The sequence below is a fragment of the Camelina sativa genome, chromosome 12, assembly GCF_000633955.1.
Source record: "Camelina sativa cultivar DH55 chromosome 12, Cs, whole genome shotgun sequence".
NCBI classification, from domain to species: Eukaryota; Viridiplantae; Streptophyta; class Magnoliopsida; order Brassicales; family Brassicaceae; genus Camelina; species Camelina sativa.
The window spans coordinates 16,868,267-16,875,379 of NC_025696.1; the positions used below are offsets into that span (position 1 = coordinate 16,868,267).

At 38.9% G+C, this 7,113-nt stretch overlaps 1 long non-coding RNA gene across 1 annotated transcript; it reads left to right on the forward strand.

Annotated features, from left to right (window-relative positions):
• On the forward strand, positions 5,734–6,580 carry LOC104731977. The gene is made up of 3 exons (XR_758703.1): positions 5,734–5,820; positions 6,110–6,222; positions 6,389–6,580. It is a non-coding gene; the product is annotated as an uncharacterized LOC104731977 (long non-coding RNA).

Consider the following 7,113-nt stretch of genomic DNA (forward strand, 5'->3'; position numbering starts at 1 on the left):
TGTTTAGTGCTGATGTCTTTTACTGACCATTTTCATATAATAGCTTGGCTACTGGAAGGCACATCGTACACTTATAAAGGCGCGGGAGTATGTTAGGGGTACACCTGAAAGTGGATACGCTGAATTACCGGCATATTTATACAGGCTGAGGTCCTCTAATCCGGGGACCCTTACTAGACTGGTCGTTGATGCAGAAGACAGATTCAAGTATGTTTTCATTGCGATTGCTGGATGCATTAAGGGTTTCAGGTATATGCGGAAAGTTGTAGTTGTAGATGGAACCTTTTTGAAAGGTGAATTCAAAGGGACTCTTCTGATAGCGACAACACAAGATGGGAATTTTAATATTTTCCCTCTGGCGTATGCGGTTGTTGATACAGAGAACGACGTGTCGTGGGAATGGTTCTTTACTCAATTAAGCAATGTAATTCCTGATGATGAAGACCTTGTACTGATATCTGACTGGCATAAATCTATTGGTAAAGCTATCGCTAAAGTGTACCCCCTGGCAAGTCGAGGAATCTGCACTTATCATCTTCACAAGAATATTATCCTGAGATTTAGTGGGAGCGAAACATTCCGGCTGGTAAAAAAAGCAGCTGCAGCGTACCGTGTAGTTGATTTCGAAGAAATCTTCCAGCAAATTCAAGAAGCGAATCCGCAACTGCATGCTTACTTGGTTCGTGCAGATGTAACCAAGTGGAGCAGGGCGCACTTTCCTGGTGATAGGTACAACTTCACCACGAGCAACATTGCAGAATCGCTAAACAAAGTACTGAATCCTGCCAGAGCCTATCCCATTGTAGAGTTACTAGAAGCTGTTCGGAATATGTTGACACGTTGGTTTGCTACAAGGAGAAAACAAGCTGCCGCAATGCCAACTTTACTCACCAAAGGAGTGGAGAACCTGTTACAAGTGTGACATTCATTAACATATCCATCGATATATAAGTTAACGAAAGGCCTGGAAAATGTTAGTGGATATGTTGTGTTGTTTTGGTTATATGAACTTACGCTTTCATTTACTCATAGGCACGTATTAAACATTCAAGGCGTCTAAAGGTTAAAGAAATTGATGAAGATCGATTTGAAGTAAGTGGTGGTACCTCAACGCATGTTGTTAATCTGAGGTATAGGAGGTGTTCATGTAGGCGTTTTGATCTAGAGAGGATGCCATGCGTACATGCTATCGTAGCCGCATATACGGCCAACGTATCAGTTATAACCAGCACCATCCATACTTCCGCAGAGACAGCCTCTGCAGTGGGTATGCGGAGGCAATAATGCCGATAGATACATCCTGCATCGTTCCTACTGATATTACACCGTCCAGATGTAAACCGCCTTTTGTTAGGAATCCTCCAGGAAGGCCAAAGATGACGAGGATGAAGTCTTTTGTCGAGGTTGCGTTGGAGACGAAGCGGGCCCACAAACAGCATGCTTGTTTTCAGTATCAACAGGTTGGCCACAACCGTACAACATGTCCAGCTAATACGTAGTGCATGGGCGACAATAGACGTGTTATCTTTTCTTGGCATGAGGATAATATTCTTTTTTCCTAAGTGCCAACATAGCTTTTTGTAATGATGGATCTTTTTTAATTTCTAAGTCCACATTGTTATTTAACTATAATTGTTGGAGAAATTGTCCCCGGGTGCCCTAGTTGGGCCTATTACTCGTGTGGGCTTTTTAGAAATCTCAAGCAAACGGTTTTCTGTTTGAATAAGAAGCTTAGAAAAGCGAAATATATATGTTTGTGTATTTTATATGGTCCATTAGAGAAGACATAATGCGAGGGAAGGATAGTGTTTACATGTACACTTATCGTAGATAACTATTGTTGTGTACACTAAATTTTATATTTTGTTGATAAAACATAACCATATATTATCCAGAATCAGCGTAACAATGGGTTCACTCAAAAGTACACACACACCGGGTACATATTTTAAACTTTAACTACACGATTTAGGTGTGTTCATGGTTTCTTGTTGGATTTAAATTCGACCGGTTTGCGTTTAACTGCATCTGCAGCACATGGAGATGATTGCCCTAACGCTGTGGCACAAAAAACGGAGAAGAAATGATAAAACAAAGTACCGTAATTTTGGACTCCGTTCTCTTTTACGAGTTGACAAGAAGGTTCCAAGCAAATCAACAGGACCACGACGAAACGGAATTTCAGATGGGACAAAGTACTCATTGACATCGTCAATGGGGAAAGGATGAAGTGGGTTACAGATGTCGACGTTATATATGCTCCAATGAACTGGAAATCTAATCATTGGGTAGGAGTGGGCATAAATCTTAAAACGAGACATGTTTCCATTTACGATCCTTTGATGACCCTTTCCAGAGAAACTCTTGCAATGTCCTGGATCAAGCCGGTGATTATGATGATACCGTACCTACCTCAGAGGGTTATCGATGTCAATTACCCTCTCGATCCATTTACCGCTGAAAGGGTTAGCGAAGTAGGACAAAACTTGAGGACGGGAGATTGTGGACCTTTTGCTATGAAGTTTTTAGAACTGTTGAGCATGGGTAAACCGATGGCTGATTGCTTGAAGATCACCGACAACAATATTGACAATTTCCGAAAGAAGTTCGCGATGGACTTCTACGAAGCTGGTATTGGCCCGATAAATTAAGTAACAAATAAACATTCTTCCTGGTTGTACTTATTACTTTCACGCAGGTGGTCCATATGATCCGTAACAGTCTGTTAGGATGATTTTGGTTCGCTGACTTCGAATACAATATAATTGCCTCGCTCATCATATCATACCTCTAACTACATGTTGCCAATGTACGTAGGATTGCCAGTAGGGACAAGTTAGTGTGCTCAAAATGGAGAGAAACTAAGCACCAACCATGCACCTAAAAATAAAGTCTATAACGTTAGAGAATCAATTGTACGTACACAGATGAATATATGTACGTGTGTACACAGACCATACTAAGGCCGTTACTTAGTTGATTGTACGTACACATCTGATAAAGGCCTAACATATACTAATACTGGTTAGAAAGACGTCATAATGATACATATCTAGACCCTGCAATATACTGGGTAGAAAGACGTCATAATGATACATACTGCTCCGGTAATTTACATGGAACCTAACTTCTTCAACTTTTGGATCCCGAGTTGAACTCAGCTTCCGGATAATCTATTTTCTCCGACGTTTCATCCTAATCGAAGGCATGGCCGCATCACATAGGCCTGTGTAGTTTAGTCCAAGAGCTATACACTCTAAGCACTTCATCGTGTACACACCACAGTCACCTTGTTGATAGTTCTGTGGGAGTGTTTTCACCCGGTAGTAACTAAATGCCGCCGCCCCGATATTCTCATCTTTGTACCTCCGGTGATATGCTTGTATAAAACATGGGATCATTTTTGCGAATGGCTTACACTTCTTTTGTAGACTCTCGTCGGTTCTACCGCTGTTTATGCTATCGTAAACTCGTAGCCTTTGCTGGACTAAGCGAGCTTTGATGGCTACCCAATGGTTGTTATCGAGGTTGTATGGGAAGAGCAGGGTGTCTACACCGTCAACCCACACCTTGTGTGTCATTCCGTATTTTGGCAGCCTTCCCACGTACTTCTCAAAACAACCTTCTCCAAAAACCCATTTATTAGAGGCTTCCATTTGAGGGAATTTGAATGCCCACGTACTAACAAACAAAGGATCGAGAAAAGCAATACGATCTGTTTTATATGGGGATGGCGTTTGCGTCCCCCTAATACGTAACATATGCATACATGTAACCATGTGCTGCAACATGAGTGACATCTATCAGGCATTAGTATACCATAGTTAACTGCGTCAAATGTTATGGAACAAAAATACGAAGCTTACCGCATCCCATAACCATCCGAATGTTGTAGTTGGCCACAATTGTTTAGGGGTCAGGAGGCGAAAATAAAATTCGGCATTTCCAGTGCAAGGTACTTTAGCCCTGAATACCAAAATTAACAAATCAGTTATAGATCGTAGTCCTCAAATCAGAATATAGACACTAATTATATACAACTCTAAATGAAGACTTACAAATCATCAGTTAAGAAGGACATCAGCTTTGCAATTTTCTCAGGACTTGCCTCACTAAAAGGATCGTACACTGCGGGAGATAGGACTACAATGTGGCTTTCACGTCGGGTCATTAATGCAGCTCGCATTGATTCGTCATTAGGGTTTAACCCTATGTTGGTGCCCACTGGATCTACTAATAGAAGATCAAGCTCTCTTGATGGAGGAAACACCTTTTGTAACAAATATGCAAAATACCTAGCTTTCTCCTTATCTTTCAGTGTATGAGATGATGCAGGAGTACTGGTCCCCTCGGTTAAATCCACAACAGATTCGCACTTTCGATCCGACGAGCCAGGGTTACCACCACTTACCGGATGGATAACATTAATAGGAACGGGTTGAGCACCTGCTCCATCTACTTTGTCATTATACTTTGCTCTTTTATCACCTTCCTCTGTCTCCCAACTCTGTACTCTTTTGCCACGCTGTACACTGTCTACCATCTGCTTTGGAATTCGCTCTACATTGTCCTCTGGTTGGATTTTAATACTCCCAGACCACATGACCTTATCCTTAATGGCTAACGGATCCCTAATACAACTAGCAATTTTATAACCATCCATGTCCGAATGCTTTATCTGATATAGTCATGACTTGAAAAAAAGACATGTATTTGACGTTATATAAAAGACATTTGAAATATAATATAACGCTGTTAAACTAGAGACAAAGTATACAAATTGCTAAATTCTGTGTACGAAAAAAATCATATATCAAAATAATTACAAAATTATACAACTTCACAATACTGAAATTGATATTGTTTCCTCGAATCGATAAATACAAAGACTTCATACTGAACAATAGATATATAATAACAATTTTATCAATACGGTACGCAGATCATACCTCCTCTATTTTTGGTTTGTCATTTCTTAATGTACGAGGACCTTGCGTATGCGCTCTTCCATCCGTTGAGTTGATAACAACTTTCTTCAATAGTTGAATGTCACTCTCAAAGTTACCCATCCTACTCTCCATACCTTGAAGTTTGAACACAACTTCCGCTATTGCTCTAGAAAACGATATCTGAATATTATCCATTTTCGCCCCTAGTGTTTCAACCATAGTAAATAACCTTCCACTACCATCTTCACCCTGCACACCTGAATGCTTATCTCCAGACGCCTTCTCTGCTGAACATTTGTCCCCAACACTTTCTTTCTGCTCCTTCGCATTATTGGGGACATTACGGATGCTGGTTGGGGCTGTTTCAAGGAAATCATCGTCACTTACCCCTGCAACATGTTGCCTCCTCTCCCTCTTCTTCGTATGTTCCCCCTTCCTTTTTTTTACACAATCCCATTCTCTTTCATCCACTTCGCCATTGATCACGTCTAACAGCAGATTATCCAGTTTCTTCTTCAAACCTTCCCCTACACCATACACAGAATATTGTCCTGGCCAATCTGGATATATGATGGTATATTGAAATTGATGCTTTAAGCTTCCATCTATCTCTCAATGAATTTTAAATCAGTTTTCTATTGTAAATACAATGGTGTTATAGCATCTAAAGTTTAAAGTGTTGCTTGACACAACTTGTGTCCATCGATCTCTTCTAAAGTTTTGTAGTTTCTCTACTCCATTGGAGGGTGAATGATTGTTTATTACGGTTTTTATTGTATTTTGCAGTAGAGAGACTCCTGCGAAGAAGGTGGAGGATGTAATGCCCATTGCAACTGGACTTGAGAAGGAGGAGCTTGACGCTGAAATAAAGGTGATAGCTTCTGTTTTATTTCTTTATCTAATGCAACTTAAGATCTGAATATGATTCAAGTGTGTTAATTTGATATGTTTTACTGTAAGTCCACTTGCAAACATGACTTTATTTCATGATCATTTCTGGCATACCACAATGATGTATATATCTCTGCTTCATAGTGCTTCTCTCCAGCTAATTACTTTTTCTTTAGCTCTCTCTCCCTCATAATGTCGCCTAAGTGTTTGCTGAAATGCCCAGTTCTAATGGTGTTTTTCATTTTTTTTTTTTGTGTATGTGCTTTCAGGTGGAGTTTTGCTATTAGACTAAGTTACTGCAAAAGAACAAAACAAAAACCTGTCAAATGAATGTTTTTTTTGTACTGTTCCTAAGTCTGATGATGTCTACCTCAAGCCTCTCGTAAGCCTCTCGTTAAGGAGACCAAAAGCAGTGCTCCTAATCTTTTTATGCTTTTGTTTCTCTGTTTGTTCCATTGGTTTATTGAGATTTGCTCCTTTTTTTTTGCTGAGGTTTCAGGTAAGCTTATGCCACTCTAGATAATAGTTCTCCTTTTGTTTTTTTCCAGGTAAATGGGTAAAGACTCTTTTGGAATGACACCAAAGACTTGGAGGCTACCAAAACAGAGGAGATTGGATTTAGTAACGGCTTTGCAACAAGTAAGAAATGCTTAACCTTGAAGGAGCTTCTTCAACAAAGGTTTATCACATAGTCGTGCATGTTGTTGTTATCCTTGTATGATCCAAAACCTTAGGTTATGAAGATTAGATATTTAATTGAATGTAATACATGTTATGTATTTTTGTGTAATGGATATTTTTGATTATTTATGGAAGAAAAAAAGTTATATATAAATCTATTTAAATAAATTTTGCAAAACAGGATTTAAATCTGCAAATTATATACAAATACAATTATGAAGATTTTTGTGAGGAAGTTAGTCACAATTTTTGTCACGAGAATATTGAAACAAAATTGAAGCAAATTGACACTATTTTAGTTGAAACAATTTGTAGCAAATTTGTTACACGTCAAATGTAGTTTTTGTAACTATTAGCGACGACTTATTGTGTGGGAATTTGAAACAATCTGTTACAATATATTTGACAATATATTTGAGACAAATTTGAAACAATTTGACACAAATAAAATTGTTGCAAATTTGTTATGATTTCTCACAACAGTCAATTAGCAACTACCCTATAGGCGCAAAAAAAATTTTGTAACAATTTTGTAACAAACCATAAATTGTTACAAAAATATATACATAGCTTCAATATTATCCGTAGCTAT